Source organism: Callospermophilus lateralis, chromosome X, assembly GCF_048772815.1.
Source record: "Callospermophilus lateralis isolate mCalLat2 chromosome X, mCalLat2.hap1, whole genome shotgun sequence".
NCBI classification, from domain to species: Eukaryota; Metazoa; Chordata; class Mammalia; order Rodentia; family Sciuridae; genus Callospermophilus; species Callospermophilus lateralis.
Genome location: NC_135325.1, coordinates 73693262 through 73710855, shown reverse-complemented (window position 1 = coordinate 73710855; position 17594 = coordinate 73693262). Strand labels below are relative to the sequence as shown.

Sequence of the window (17594 nt, the reverse complement as noted above, 5' to 3'; positions counted from 1 at the left end):
TCAACAGCTACTTCCTAAATGGCATTCTTTGTGGGCAAAGTGATCCATAGTCTCTTATTTGCATATTCATAGGCCAGTTTTCAGTCTCTTTACCTCAGGCACTATTTTCCAGTCCACGTAGGATTGTGGAACTTGCCCTGAAGCTGGTGAAGGAATCACCTGCCAGAACTTCTGCTCAGTGAGCCCAGCATGGGAGGCTGCAATGTTGTCCACCACAAATGTCAAACCCTGTCAGTGTATTTAAAATGTAGCCCACTTTCTGTTATCTCCAAATTATGCTTAGTATGTTCTTAGAGAGAGATACGTGGGCCTTATTACTAACAGGAGGATTGCTGGCTTAAAAATAAATAATTGCATAAATTCCTTGAGGGCAACTATGTACAAAGCCTGTGGGGAACTCTGTGGAACAATTAGAAAAACTTTTCCTGAAAATAAATAATATTTGAAGGAGGGAGACATACACACAAATTACTTGATTATATTCAGTGGTTAATGTCAGAGGATGGAAGTAGCCAAACTAAGCATTTAGATTTTAGCTTTGATCTTCAGACACAAGGAGAGGTTAAGGTAGCATTAAATACCATCTCAGTAGTATACACAATTATGACCTCTGCACTCTCTGACCATATTGGAAATGAGAAATACCAGATAATCCCTATACTTATTTTTATGATGCAAATATATAATAATATAACAAAATCAAAGTTGGTGAATGTTATTTTAGAGAAATGGAGAAAGAAAATGTAGTACAGCCATTTGATGGAATAATATTTCTCCATTAAAAAGGATAAAACACAACATACATAAACCTTGAAAACAGAGTAGTGAAAGACATTAGGAAGAAAAAGCCATGTACTGTGTGGTTGGAAGGATTCAGGAGAAATGTGGATGACTACTTAACGAGGTGCAGATTTTCTTTGGAGGAGAGCATAGGTATTCTAAAATTGGAATGTGGTGATGATTGTACAACTCTGAAAATATACATTAAAATATTAGAAGGGTGAATTGTGTGGTAAACAAATTAATCTCAACAATGTTGCAATTAAAAGTTGTTAGATCCCTTTAGTATAACATACAAATCCATAGCATTTTTGCTTTCCTAGTATAAAAGGTTTCAATTCTCTTACCTCCTTTCCCATCTCTGCCCTCAAATACTTCAAAGAAATGTGAAAACTACCTAAGGAATGTAATGAACAAGCCACCGTTTGGATGTGCAAGGCATCATCTGGAAAGAATAAAAGGTTTTAATAAAACTTCAAAGAGAGATAACCTAAGGAAATTGAACAAGACCATGTGTTGCTGTCCCTGTAACAAACTTTCCCTTTCTAAGGCTAAGAGCACAAAAAACAAGCCTGGAAGCAAGCCTAGTTTTATGGGGCAAGAACAATTCCTGTCAATCATGCATTCTCCCTGGACACCATTTTAAAGTTCAGAAAACACGTGGGGGGCATTGTGTTCACGTCACTAGCCTACGTCACTACGTTGGTTTCGTCACCTTTCCCCGCCAATTCCCATATTCCCCCTCTTCGCCAGTTGGGCATCAGCCATGCTTTTTGCCAACGGTAGAATCACTGCCAGCCTCTCCACCATGGATGCCGCAAACTTTGCTGTGAGCAAATTCGATGAAAGGGAACTCCCTGAAGGTTTCAGAATCGAAGCCAGCAAGACGCAACAAGATGCCTGTAAAATGTTCATCGGCGGACTCTCCCGTGATATGAGTAAGCGAGCGCTGATCGAATACTTATCTCAGTTTGGCGAGATCATAGATTTTATGATTAAAACTGATCCAGACACTGGACTATCCAGGGGTTTTGGTTTTGTGCTTTTCCAAGATAGTGCCACTGTTGAAAAGGTGCTCCAAGTGAAAGAGCATCTATTGGATGGCAAGAAAATAGAGCTTAAGAGAGCTAAAGCCATGGAACCTCAATCCCCCCCAAAAAAGGTTTTCGTGGGTGGGTTGAACCCTCGCATGCCTGAAGAAAAAATTAGAGAATATTTCAGCACATTTGGAGATATCGTGAATATTGACCTTCCAATGTGCCCAAGGAAAAACCGAAGACGAGCTTTTGGCTTTATCACATATACCGATGAAATCCCAGTGAGGAAGCTGTTAGAAACCAGATTCCATCTCATTGGCTCCAGCCGGTGTGAAGTTAAGATGGCACTTCCCAGAGAGCGACCCCGGCCCCAGCGAAAGGTGGGAAGAAATACTCCCAGCTCTGGGTTAGGCAACCGTTGGAGAAGACGTGGTGGCTTTCAAGCCAACCCCAATGCTCACAGAGCAAACCTAGGTACTCGCAGGGTAAACCAAAATGTTTTCCGAGCAAACCAGAATACAAACTACAATGTTTTCGGAGCAAACCAGAATGTTTTTGGAGTAAATCAAAATGGTTTTGGGGTGACCCAAAATGTTTTTGGAGTAAACCGAAATATTTGGGGTGTGCCTGGCAGTGGAAGAAGCTTTCTTTCGGTGCTTGTTCCTGTTCCTTTCACTGTCTACACAGAAGGATTTAATTTCCCTTATGGTAATTTCCATAATGTGTACAATAATCAACCTATTTTTCATGGTTATGGTGGAGATTGTTTTTTTGGCTACAACTATGGAACTTATGGATTAGGACATGCATTCACTAATTATAATATGCAAATAAACCAAGCTACTTCTTTTGGTAATGGTTACCAGTATTGGTCATTCTGAAGCCTAAGGATGAAGCTGCCATCAAAGAACCATTCAGTCCTGGAATGAAACATTGCATTACTCAATTGAAATGACTGAATAACTGTTTAGTCAGACTTGTCATTATTTCTTCTTCAACTGATTTCCATGTGTTTTTCCAATACCAAATTTTTCCCCATGACCTTTTGGCATTGGAACTACCATGCAAGAACACAAGGACTTGAGACTTTCATTTAGAAAATTAGTGTTTTTTATAAAATAAATGTTTACTAGTTTTATTTCTGAGTGGCTTCTATTTTGAGTTGATGTTTTCTTTGTTTTGGTGAGGGGAGTGGAAGAATTTGGGGCCAGCTAGGTACCTTTTATTTTTACTTTTTCTAGAGTGGGATGTTTAGGTTAGAGGTACCTGGATGCAGGGAAGGCAGTCTATAGAGTTTTCCCTATAGATTTTCTATACACCCAGCTAGTTCCTCCTTGAATTCCTTCCATATTTCAAATACAGGAGATTCAGACAGAATCATTCTTGGCCTTAAAAGAGGTAAGTAAACCAAGAAGTATAATACAGTATGGTCAGGTAAAACTTAACAAAGAATGATGTGGTATGATGGACACAAGCATCTAAAGCAGGTGTTGGGAGAGAATTGTTGTAGGAGGAGCACAGTGGGTGGGCCATTGCCAGTAGGTTATGTTAAGAGAAGAGAGCCTGCCAAGAAGATATGCAAAGCTATTGAAGAAAAATATATACCATGCACTTTGGGAAGAAAGTACAGGTTTTTTTTTTTTAGGGTGGAAACAGGGTTCATAAATGTGAGTCACATGTAATTTTAAATTTTCAAATAACCACCCTTTTAAAAGGGCAAGAATGTACTTTTCTTTTTTGGTACAAGGGACTAAACCTAGGAGTGCTTAACCACTGAGCCACATCCCCAGTCTTATTTTTTTTCGTATTTTTTTGTCTCATTGTGAGACACGGTCTCACTGAGTTGCTTAGGGCCTCTGTAAGTTGCTGAGGCTGGCTTTGAACTTGCAGTCCTCCTGCCTCAGCCTTTGGAGCCAGTGGGATTACAAGCATGTGCTATCATGCCCTGAAAAAAGGTACATTTTATTAATAAATTGTATTCAATTTAACATAGCCAAAATATTATTTCAACATGTAATTGATATGTAAATGAGAACTTTTTACATCATTTTCATACCATATTATGGAAATCCAGTGTGTATTTTATAGAACATCTAAGTTCCAACTAGTTTTATTTCCAGAGCTCAACACATGTTGCCAGGGGCTAGCATATAGGACAATACAGACTCAAATTACAATAGGTCTACATACACACTGAGGGGGTTGATTTCTATCTTTATGACAATAAGGAGAACTTAAAAAATATTTAAAAGGAAGTGACATGAGACATCAAATATCTAGCATATGCCCAACACTGAGGTCCTTGCTAGGATCCTGAAATTAGTCTCTAACTTTAGGTAATTCCTGGTCAAGAGAAAAGAACATGAAACTAAATTCTGATGATTATGAGCTAACAAGGGAGTAAATGCATATTATAAGGTGAAAATAAAATCTACTTAGAACAATATGTATTTATTAGAATACAAACATCCAGACAGAAAAAAAAGGCTTTCTACTATTTATATTCCCCTGAGTCTGGCAAGGACTCTTGCACATAGTAAGGAACTTAAATATTGAATGATGACACAGGAACAAAACTGGGAAGTGTTCATTATGAACATAAATAAGAAAAAACTGGAAAAGAGAATGTGAGAAATGTTGGGTTAAATATTTGAACACTTTTTGTGGCTTCCAGGGTGGGAGAATTTTAAACATATAATATGTAAAAATACCTTGTTAAAAACAAGAAGACTATGGGCTGGGTGATATATCTCAGTTGGTAGAGTGTTTGCCTTGCATGCACAAGGCCCTGGGTCCAATCCCCAGCACCACAAAAGAAAAAAAAAAGATGATGTCAACTAAATGAAATAATAAATGTGAAACTGATTGAAATATTAAAATGACTATATAAACTATATATATATATATATATATATATATATATATATAGAGAGAGAGAGAGAGAGAGAGAGAGAGAGAGAGAGAGGTGGAGATATTGATGTTCTTTAGTCCTTACAGCCAAAGTATTTTATTCGAGTGAACTTCAGTTTGAAAATATCAGGGGATCAATCTACTGAGTTAATTTAAATATTGTTCCACATAATATTTTCTGATTAGAAAACTATAAATAGTTACACTGTGTTGCCACAAAGTAAAAGAAATTTACGATGAATTAATAAGATAATTCATAAAACTAAATGGTGTTAGGCAATAGTCAATGTAGTTAACATCATATGTGAATATTCAAGACAAAGGACAAACATACATATTTATCCTATACAACATATCCAGGAGGAATCTGCATTAATTCACCCATTAACTAGTTAAAGCCAGGTAATTTTTTATTAAGAGCCTCTGTTCCTGCACTCCCGATGAATTAACTTGTCTACTGAGCCAGACAAAATATAGCTGTATCTACATTAGCTGTTTGAGCTAAGAAATTACACCAAATAAAAGTTTCAGCCAATTCAGTAAGTGTAGCAGATGTTTTGATATTTCAGTTTTGCTCTGTATTGGTATTTCAGTTTTAGAAACTATGTAAGTTTTATTTTTTTTCCAGTTCCAGCTGGTTCATTAGTTGATTTGGGTGAAGAAAAGAAAAAAATGTTCAGTAGAAAAATTAGGGTTGGTTTAGATTTTGGTATATTAGATATGTTCAGCAAATTAGCATAAACATTATTTCTCTTTTGGGGGGGCTGCACTCATGATTAGTTAAATGTTCTTGTGACTACATATTTTAATTGTTAGAAATTAGGCATGCATGGGTATCATTATGTCAACCAATCATTTTATTTATTTATTTGTTTGTTTATTTATTTATTGGGAATTGAACCCAGACACTTGCACATGCTAGGCAAGCTTTCTACCACTGACCTACTTCCCCAGCCCCTTTTAATTTTTTTTTCAGACAATTTCCCTAAATTGCCCAGATTGACTTTAAACTTGATATTTTCCTGCTTCAGCCTCAGTAGCAGGGATTGCAGGCTTTAGATACCACACACACTGCTCAAATCAACTATCTTATCACAATGGTCCAATTAACTCTCAGACAATTAGGCATATTTTTTTATATATATGTATGTACTTAGATGCTATTTTTTTTAAAAAAAGTAAGATGTGAAAGTCCACATTTAAAAGTGTTACTCTTACTCTTTTAGAAAATAATGGCAGTCATATTATATTCTCGTAAGACCTGGATTGACAGTAAAATGCATATGTAGTAATAATTATATGCTTTAATGGCCCACCAAAATTGAAACAGCAAAGTTTAATTTCTTGATATTTGAAATGGTTCTTCAGGAAGACTAGCCATTAGTCAACCTATTCTTCTCAGACTTTGCCTGCTATTGGTATCCACATCTTCATATTTGGAGAAAGTAGATTCCTGAGAAGTTCTAAAACCATTAAGAATTGAGGGGCTGGGGATGTGGCTCAAGCGGTGGTGCACTCGCCTGGCATGTGTGCGGCCCGGGTTCGATCCTCAGCACCACATACAGACAAAGATGTTGTGTCTGCCAAATACTAAAAAATAAATATTAAAATTCTCTCTCTCTCTCTCTCTCTCTCTCTCTCTCCCTCTTTCTCACTCTCTCTCACTCTTTCTTTAAAAAAAAAAAAGAATAGAGAAAATAGGAGAAAAAAAGTAGAGAAAAAGTGCCTGGGAAATAAATATAACTCCTGAACATTTTTAATCCCTGATAAAGGAAGAGAGCAATGATGGATATCACAGTTTCTAAGGTGAGTCTAGGTGAAGCTTATGGTTTTGTTTTGTGGGGAAAAGACATTTAAAACTATGTCATAGCAGAGTTGTTAGTTCCAAATACACATTGTGTATGGACCTAGTAGTATTCCCATTTCTCAATATACTTATAGATAAAATGCCACCAACTTCGGTTGACTTTATTCTGAATCCATGAGCCCTAAACCTGTAATTTCATAGGAATCCCCTGAAAAACACTGGAAAAAATTCTTACATTATTTCTGGTTAATTCGGTTCAGTAGGGTTGCTTTCAGACAAAAATTTATTTTGTGAAGCTCCCTAGGTGAAGTTGAATGCTGAGTCGGGTATGAGAACCATGGAGATACCTAAATGGGGCCTTTAAACCTGAAGATTCTTAATTCTATGATCAGTGTTACAAGAAGAACTCAAAAAATTCTGAGGTTTTAGGATTAATTGTAAAGGGTTAAAGTACATGCATGAACCAGTTTTTGCACCATATGTACCCCAAAGACCTTCGATTATATAAGATAGTATCAGTGGAAAAAGATTTTATACTATTCCTTGAAGTATTTTTTATTAAATTTAAGTTATATGAAAGAAGATCAAACATGTCTTTTCAAAGAAACAGAGGACACGCCCACACCCCCACTGTGTAGACCAGCAATAGCATTCCTACTAGTTAATATACTATGACACCTTGGCATAGTAAGGTATGTAATATATTTTTTAAAGATGGACCTTGAGGTCTGGGGTGGTGGCTCAGTGGTGGAATGATCACCTAGCATGCATGAGGTTGGATCCTCGGCACCACATAAAAACAAACTAATGTATCCACCTAAAACTAAAGATACATAAATAAATAAATATTAAAAAAAGATGGACCTTGAAATAGAATTACATTTAGAAAAAGTAAAAATTCCTAATTTATGGAATAAATTACATTTTCTCTAAATTATCTTTTTTTTTCTTTAATCTATTAGATTTCTCACTTGCTAATTCCACAATCTGTATTCTTACAAATAACATGGCAAATCTTCCCAGTTGTCTGCTGTGAAACTAGCCCTGAAGTAAAGAGAGGATTCTATAATTTATGTTAATGATTGCTTGGAATCCTTCTTAGTAATATATAGCTTTCAAGCATCCCTTCTGTAGCCAACAGTTATGAATACATGTTTGCCACCTCTAGAAATATATCCTGGACAAAAGTCCACACTTGTACTACAGAAGAGAGCTCTGATGTGATAATATTTGAGAGGGAGAAAGTTGGTTCCCCAAGCTGAGAAAAGTTCCTTAATATCCTTATATTCAGTATAATGTTTTATGATTACTGTTGAAACTGAAAGATAATGATTGATAAGTGTTAATTAATTCCCCCATTTACATTTTTTCCATAATCTGCAAAGTTCTTTCTCACATGCAGAAATTGTATAAAACAGGAACTTTTGTAAATAATAGCTGTCAATTTTGCCAGCTACAGTCCTTGCCATAAAACTATATAATTCATTGGTCTGTAGAAGAACTATGATATAAAATATATTAAAAGATCTATATAAATGCAAATACAACAAAAAATACAATTGATTTTTATGGATTTTAAGCCTTAAATGTAAGTAAAAGCTCTGTAGACTACTAGACACAGTCTGATAAAATGTCAAAATGGTTCCCTAAGGGAAATCAGAATGATGTTCCAGAATACCATTTTTAACAACCCCCTCTGTTCTTTGTTACTCTCTAATTTGCTTGGGGGAAGGGTTGTCACGAAAGTGCTAAAAAGGCTCCTGAAAAATAAAACCAGAAGAAGATATTGCTTAAAGGGAAAAGATACATGGTAGCTGTCTGAAATTCTTCTGCTGAAATTCACTTTTGTAATTCCATTTATACAGTCACACAAACACACAGGACTTTTAACTCATCCATTAAAACCCTAATAAAGGTTTCATTTGAAGACATAAATAACAACTATCACCCTGTATTTATAGATTACTGTAAGGTCAACATGTTTGGAGAAAACTAATCAGCTAATAGCCATCACTACTCCTTAGATAGATGATTTATTTCTGCTATACAGAAATAAAGAGAAAGATTTGAGTAATTTTCCTAGCCCTTCAAGGCAATAAGGGACAATATTGAAATCTGTTTGCAGCTTCTTTGTATCAAGTGATGGAGCAGACTGATTATTTCTCTCTGGTCTCACAATTTAAAGTAAATAATAATAATAATAATAATAATAATAATAGCCACCATAGTCCCTGTACTGCCTATTGCCAGAATATACTAGGTATTTTATTTAGTTTAACTTCACAATGACTATTTGAAGAAACTGATAATTATTTCTATCACATAAATAAGGAAGTGATGGTTAGGTTTTGTGCATAGAGACCCAGCTAGTCAGTGACAGGCTCAAGCTGTGAATGCAGCTCTTTCAACTTCTCCAGGGCCTGTTTGATTTTTACTGTATGATACTACCTCCCTTAGCATACCATCCTGTGCAAACTAAGTCAGACTAATCCTTTCATGTTTCTCTAAGAAAAATAAAAGTATTCAAGTAAAGATAAGAATAAAGTTCAGAAACTTGCAGATTAAAAACATAAAGTGGTTAGGACATGTGGTGAGATAGCAGTGGTAACAACAGTAAAAATAAATTAGAGAACAAAATACTCAACATTGAAATGTAGATAAAGGGATACATTTTCAAATCATTGAATTGCCATGACACTCAGTTTTTCTATGGAAAAGAATCAAGTTCCAAGGAAATAGATGACAATACTTTTGATATTTTATTCTGATTGCTGAACTGACCGAAAACATACTATAGAAAATGTGTTTATAAAAAGTTGGGAGGGAGAAACCAGAGGGAGGAATTCAAATTCCTCATTTCCAGATACTTAATTTAGGTAATACTTCTAATTCTGATATGTTAACACCTTTATCTCTTTATTGAGTTGCCTTTGCCTTTTGATTTTCTTAAAATGGTGACATTTGAAACTGTTTATATTGTGTTACCAATATGCCACTTTATATGTTACTTCTAACTCGTGTTCTTACCAATTTATAGAGTTGAAGCTTAAGCCACACCAATTTTGTGTTAACATTAAACTGAGCCAAAAACTAGGTTTGTGTGTGTGTGTGTGTGTTTTGTTTTGTTTTGTTTTGTTGCTAGTGATTTAAAAACAGTACCTCTGTTTATATGTGTGTACGTGTGTGTGAATGTGTATATGTGTGTAGAAAGAGCTTCATTCCAAACCTGAAGGTTGCCACAAAAATTGGGTAAGAAGTTTCTTCAGTGAAATACACAAAACAAAAATGTCAGGAGCAGCTAGTTCTAGAAGCTTGAGACACAGTGAATTAAATTCCCTGAAGAGGGACTCAGAAGTCTCTTAAGACAACAAATACCAACAACTAATGTCTTTAGAGAACACCTTCCTCCACAAACTGTGCTAGGATAGGAGAGAGGAAACACTGTAACAAAAAAGGGGGGATTCAATGAAGCTGAAATACTCCTGCCACTGAGTCACCTTGGAAATAATGAATGAAGTAAATGGAGAGGGAAAAAAAATCTGTCTGAATAGTTATATGACAGGGCATAGAAAGATGTATGTTTTTATATACATATACACAAGCAAATTTTCCTAAAGGACTTCTGAAGTTTCAAAAGCCTCTGCATAATTTCTACAGTATTGGAAAAACATATCCTCAAAAATTAACTGAAAAATGAGACTTACTTTTATTCTAACAACAATGTGCTCTCTCCAAAGTCAATGTCCTATCTAGATGGTGACGTTACTGTGAAAAGCATTATCTGCTTGTGCTGCTTTAGAGAGTATCATGGGAGAAACAAACCGGGGAGACTCAGGTGAATAATGAGAATCAGAGCAAGTTTTACATTAAAAAGTAATATTGCGATAGAAGAAGCATTAGACACTACAGCATACTAAAATAAATTGGAATCAAACTTAGCTCTGTGACTTTTCATACACAATATGAACAAAGGATTAATGTTTGAGGTTTTAGGGAAATATGCAGCATTAATTACATGCTACAGTTTGAATCTCTAATGGAGAGAGTCTTTGAAGTGTACTTAAAATAAAAATTTTGATTCTCTATTAATACTATCTTAAACAGTTATCACAAGGATTCATACAATATATCCAATATTTAATTTTATGCTGACTACAATGATCTACAGAGGGCACCAACATGATGTCTATGGCTTGAAGCTACAAATGTCACTGTCAGCATCCTCAAGCCATTTGGTCATATATTCAATCTCTAGTGAATAACTTTTGTAAAAAGAGCTCTGGATTAGGGAGTGTGTGTATGTGTGTGTGTGTGTGTGTGTGTGTGTGTATGTGTGTGTGTTTGTGTAGAAAGAAGAGAATTTTATAAGAAGGAAACAGAAGTATAGTTTCCAGTGTTGAGAAGATTATAATTTAGCTGGAGAAAAAACAGCCACACAGGCTGATTGCTAAACTGACTGAAAACATACTATATGTTATGTTATATGTTATGTATATGTTACTATATGTCCAGCAAAAATGTCCAAAATAAATTCATTGCTAGATTAGAAAACACCAAAAAACTATCCAGTATCAGACTATGAATAAGTAAATAAACACATAAATATATAGGTTAAGAAAACAATAATCCTTGACAGAGGTATATGGAATGATGCGGTCAGAAAGATGATCATTTTGCAGCCGTCATAATAAAGATTGATGCAAAGTTCATCAATAGATAACTAAATCTAAATGGGCCAGTTTGATTAGGAGTAGTATATTTTAGTGGTTTAAAGATATTTTCCCATAGATTACTTATTACTTTGGGGAGGACAGATACTGGGGATTTAATCTAGGGGCAATTTACCACTGAGCTACATCCCCAGCCCTTCTTATTTTTTATTTTGATACAGGGTCTCACTAAGTTGCTTAGGGCCTCCCTAAGTTGCTGAGGATGGCCTTGAACTTCCGATTCTCCTGTCTCAGCCTCCAGAGAGTTATTACTTTTTAAAGCAAAATAAGCAGGAAACCATTAACCTGGGGTTGTTTCTGTACTAAGGAATCCAGTTTATGCAAAAAAACTGAAACTTAATTCAAAGACATTCCTTGTAACTGATAATTTTGGAGCAAGGGCAAGAAAATCATCCTAAAGTAAGTTTCAGACAAACACTGTCAACCTGCTGTTGGTTATGCAACAAGGACTTTACACTGGATAATGCCCTTTTAAGGCAAGCTGTAGCCAATCAAGTAGTTTCTTTATTTTGTTTCCATGTTCAGTCTATAAAACTGATTACGTGGCTAAAGTGGAGCTCTCCTTTCAATCTCTTCTGGTTTTGACTGTCTGATCTTTTAAGGCTCAAAAAAAATCTCCTCTTAAATTTATTTTGCCTGAACTTTTTCTTTTAATATTATTTACAAGGGAACAATTGTAACTACACAGGAGAGCAATCAGCAACATTTGTCTAAATAATAAAAAAATAAGATCACCAGTGAGATGAAGAAGTAAATTGTGTATCTATGGATGTGACATCCTAGGAAAGACATAATATTTATGTAGTATTCCATCTTGGGTTGCATAATGTGAATCTAATTATCAGGAAACAATAGACAAACCCCAAATTAAGATCATTTTTTTAAGGCCTACATTCTTCAAAACCATAATCATCTTAAAAGACAAAGACATGCTGAGGAACTATTGCCAACAGGTAAACTAAAAAATGAATTCAAATTGTAAATTAGGAAGGTTTTATGGTTTGGATAGGTGGTGTTCCCCAATAGCTCCTGTGTTAATGCAGGAATACTCAGAGGTGAAATGATTAGATTATGAGAGTTGTAAGTAATCGATCCATTCTGGCTTGAATGGAATGACTGGGTGGTAACTGTGGGCAGATCTGGTGTAGCTAAAGGAAGTGGGTCACTGGGAACATATTCTGGAAGCATTGTTCTTCCCTGTGGCCTCTCTTCCACCTCCATTTTTACTGCTTCCTGGCTATCAGTGAAGCAGTGCTTCTCCACCACACCCCTCTACCATAATTCCTACCTCACCTTGGGCCCAGACTAAACCTCTGAACTATGAACCAAAATAAACTTACCATCCTCTAAGTTATTCTTACCAGATATTTTGGTCCCAGTAACATAAATCTGACTAACATAGAAGGGAATGTCCTTCTTCTTAGCAAATATGGACAGAAACATTTAGGGATAAAGAGGTAATGGTGTAAGATAATTGCAACTTACTTTCCAGTTGTTCATAATTATGTGTGTGGGTGGCTTGGAGGAAAGAAGATGAGGCAACTCATTACTATGTGAATCTGTTAAAGCATAGATGGATGTTCTTTATGATATTCTTACAACTTTTTACCAAATTTTGAAATTGTTTCCAAATTTAAAGTTTGGTTTCATTTTTTGTTTGTTTATCTTTTTGTTTTGGGGGTACTAAGGATTGAACTCAGGGGCACTTGACCACTGAGTCACATCCCCAGCCCTATTCTGTATTTTATTTAGAGACAGGGTCTCATTGAGTTGCTTAGTGCCTTGCTTTTGTTAAGGCTGGCTTTGAACTTGTGATCCTCCTGCCTCAGCCTCCCAAACCACTGGGATTATAGGTGTGCACCACTGCACCAGGCAAATTAAAAGTTTTTAAAAACTGAATTGATTATTAGTATTCTCTTCCACCTCAACACACACATGCACATATAAACAAACTGTTTATTTGGGTTGGTTTTTTAATATCCTGTATCTTACTTGGGTACAAATCCATATCTGCTCAAAAGCCTAAGCCAGAGACTTAGAAATCATACTTGGGCTCTTCCCTCTACCTCCTAGTTTCCTAAAATTTATTTCACTTTTCCCTTAGCATTATCAGCAAATCTTTCATCCAGAAACTTTATAGTGCCTCTGCAGACAAAGATAATATCACCAAAATATCAATGTTCCCTAAATCAATTTATAAATATGTAATCCATTAAATTACTGACAAATTTATAACTAGACAACCTGATTATAGAGTTCATGTGGAAAAATAAGCAAATAATAATAGTCATAAAAATTGAAAAAGAGCAAGCAAAAGAAACTAGCCCTACTATGTATTAAAATTTAATATAAAGCCTCAAAATAAAACAGTAGTATTGTTGCATGAATTGACAGATGAATGCAAAACAGAAAATGTAGAAATGGAGCTAATGCACAGTATAAAGGAAGATATAGAATAAAAAAATTCACAGTGGTTAAATGTAAAATGTGGCGTAGGAACTAGGCCCATAGGATTCAGAGATGGGAGGGAGATTATTCACTGTGTATCTGTTCATACTTGTTCATTTTTGAACCATGTGAATTTATTCCCCTAATTAAATAGAGTTTTAAAATAAAAGAATTGATTTTGTTGAAGTTACTGAATTTATAAATGTACTAGAGAGAAAGTAGCTAGCTCTCTCTGTGTGGGTTCTATTCTGAATTCATCTCTGATTAGACAAGAAGAAACTAATGGCTGCATATCTAGGGTCATATTGAAAAAGCAGCATCAGATAGTTGGTTTAAATATATTCAATTCACAGAGCAGTCTAAAGGAATCTAACTTTGATTTTACCTTCCCTAAGGCAGAACACAAGGAAGGGGTTTTAATCGTGTTATATGGAATATAAATTTTCTAACAGCACCACATTAAGATCACAATAAGTCTAATGCTCAGGAATTCCTGAATGTTCATAATCCTTTAAGACATTTACGTGTATCAAAGGCTGGCAACTAACAGACTACCTACTTAAACTGATTATAATCGATATTCAAAATATTATGTTTATATGTTAAAAATATATTAGTTTCTCTGATACTTCTTTATAAGAGATGCTTCAGATTAAGAGGATCGACAAACCATATTATGGAGAACCTAGAAGATGCCAGTTGAAACTATTAGAAAACTTAATTATATAATTATATTATATAACCTTAAGTAAGGTTAACCATAACTTAATCAATTGCAAAGGTGTCAAACACCCCAACCAAATTGACATGGATGGTGACTGGCATTCTATAATATTTCAGGTCAGAGCATGGACATTCAATTTTTAGATAACATACTTTCAAACTTAATGTGGTTAATATGTACCATTCGTAAACAGTAATAGAGAGTGTCACTGGTTCAGTTATCTTATTCCAAATATTATGGAGATTATGGATGAAATACATTGATGTTGCTAAATGGTAAGGACCTAAGGATGTGTCCAGATTATGACCAATAATTCTTATTAGTGACCCATCCTCTGAAAGTCAGTGAAGCAAAAAAAAAATCTTCCTTAGAAATCAACTGGACCTTTTAACTCCTACCTCAAAGCATGGCATATATTTTTAGATAAAATAAGTTTTGTTTTCCCAAATTTAAGTAAATGTAAAATAAAAAATTACTAATATGAATATCAAAAGTAAATCTTCATTCTTTCTCAATCATCTTCCAACACTATAAAATTTAGTTTGTTAATTCCTTGTCCTCATGTATGATGAAAAATGACACCAAAGACAGTGTCTGACACATCAGAGAATTGTATACATTTTAAATGATTTCATCCAGCTACAACTTGGTTGACCTTTCAAATGACTGTTTTAAATTCATGTTGAGGAGTTCTTTCCTCCCACTCTTTAATCTCTCCATGGTGACAACACTTACTCAAATTTTTCCTCTTGATTTTGTTTCCCATTTATCACATTTCCTTCTAAGACAAAGTTGATGTTTAGGATGTGTCTTCATTTAATCATTGTTGTTGGCAGAATTCTAAGATGTCCCCCAAAAGAGTTAAGAACTTGTATAATCCCCTCCCCTTGATTACTGGCAGAACTTGTAGCTTTCTTCTAGACAATGGTATATGGCAAAGGACTTCCTTGATAAAGTTATGCTATAAGGCAAAGGTGTTATGCTACTTTATATAAGACTGTCTTAGCTAACAAGAGTAAGGTATTTTGCTGCAGGCATTGAAAAAGTAAGCTGCCTTGTGGTGAAAGGGCCTGCAAAGAGGACAATATGGCAAGAAACTGTAGGTTCCTCTAAGGCAGTGACAGTGGCCCACAGCAGATGGCCAGCAATAAAATGTCAGTCCTAAAATTACAAACAACAGATTTCTGCTTATAATCACACAGGCTTGTTTCCTCTACAAATGTACTGAACCTAGCCAACACCTAGAGTACAGACTGGTGAGGTCTTGAGCTCTCTGATCTTAGAGGATCAGAGATCTTCTGACCCAGTTACAGCCAGATCAAGATTCCTGAATCATGCAAACTATGAGATAATAAATATATGTTGCTTTAAAGACACTAAATTTATAGTAACTTGTTAAATAGTGATAGAAAACTAATGCATCCAGCCATTGAATTCTCATTTCTAAGAAACTTTCATTTTTTCCAGTCAATGAAATCTTACTTCCCAGACCTTTTATTAAATAAGAATAAGATGGGTGGGAAATTTTCCAGGTTTGTAAATGGTCAGCACCTAAGACATAAATCACAAAATCCATTTACTCTGACATAACAATGAAGCAGGATTTTTTCAATGGGGCTTATGAACTACATTTATTCTACAGCCACTTTTCAAATATCATGTAGTGAAAAATTAGAGCTTTTGGGGGGTATGTGAAGAGAGAAAAGCATTAATGCAGTGTTTCTCAAAATGTGGTCCTGGACTATCTGCATCTGTATCACTTGGGAGCTTATTAAAAATGTGGAGTCCCAGGTCCATTGTCCAACTACTAGATGTGAAGTGCTAAAGCTCAGAAATCGACATCTTAAATAGTTTTCCCAGAGAATTATTTCTGTAGGTAATATTTTAGAACAAAGGCAATGGTTTACAACTCTGGCTGTCCATTAGATATACATGGGAAGCTTTTAAAATATACCAATCATTAGGCCCACTCAATTAATGGAGAAGCTGTTGTACCAGACCAGGCTTAGGTAGAAGTACAAGCTCCTGATATAGTTCTTTGAAGAGTCATGATTGAGAATTACTGCTGTAACAGTACTATTGGAAATTAGGCAATGGTTACATAAATATTGGATAGTTAAGTTGTACTTCATCCAAGACTTTATGCTGAGGAGAAAAAGGAAGACTAAATCCTCAAGATACAAACCAATATAGAGAAGACAAGGTAGAATTAGTTTGCTTCCTTTGACTGTTAACTTCTTATTGCCTTTCTTTCAGACATCTTTTTTTTGTCTTCTCTAAGTCTTCCTTTTATCCAAACATGGTGACTTTTACTCTCTTTATATACAATAGTTCTTTATTTTACATTGTTCACATTATTTCTTGTCTATTTCATGTTATAAGGTAATCTAATTTAAGACAGTTTTGTTTAATGCACTGTTTGTCCAAGATAATTATTTTTGATAGTAATTCTGGTAAGGAGTTTGGGGGGCCTTCTAATTAAGATAATATGTGGGGAATAAGCCACAGAGTGATATAGGGAGTGAGAAATAAGATGTACCTATATTGTGGGAAGTCAAAAAGCTATATTTGTATTTATATGCCACTTATGTTCATTTCTTGGTGTTTTAGTTATTTTTTTTCAATAAATATGAAATAAAAACTAACATTCAGTTAAGTCATTCAGTATGTACTCCATATGTCTGCATAGATTTCCCAAAGACCCAACAATAACAATTTGAGGAGGAAAAGTTTATTTGGGGGCTCATGGTTTCAGAGAACTTCTATATGGCTGACTCCATTGCTCTGGCCCAAGGTGAAGCAGACTATCATGGCAGAAGAGTGTGGAAGAGGAAAGAGGCTCAAAACAAGGCACCAGGCAGCAGAAAGAGATCTCCTCTCACCACAGACAAAATATGAATATCAAAAGCACGCTGCCAAGGACCTACCTCCTCCAGCCATACTCTATCTACCTACAGTCACCACTCAGTTAATCCAGTAGATTAACACATTGATTATGCTAAGGCTTTCATAACTCATTCATTTCTCCTCTAAACTTTCTTTCATTGTCCCACACATGAGTTTTTGGGGTCACCTCATATTTAAACCATAACACGTGGGACATCTTTGATGTTGCCTTCTCAGCATTGCAGCTAGTTGAGGTCAAGCTTCCAAGTCTT

At 35.2% G+C, this 17594-nt stretch overlaps 1 pseudogene; it reads left to right on the top strand.

Annotated features, from left to right (window-relative positions):
* The first annotated feature begins 1588 nt into the window (after nt 1-1588).
* Nucleotides 1589-2698, top strand: LOC143638600 (heterogeneous nuclear ribonucleoprotein D-like pseudogene; annotated as a pseudogene).
* Nucleotides 2699-17594: the final 14896 nt, after the last annotated feature.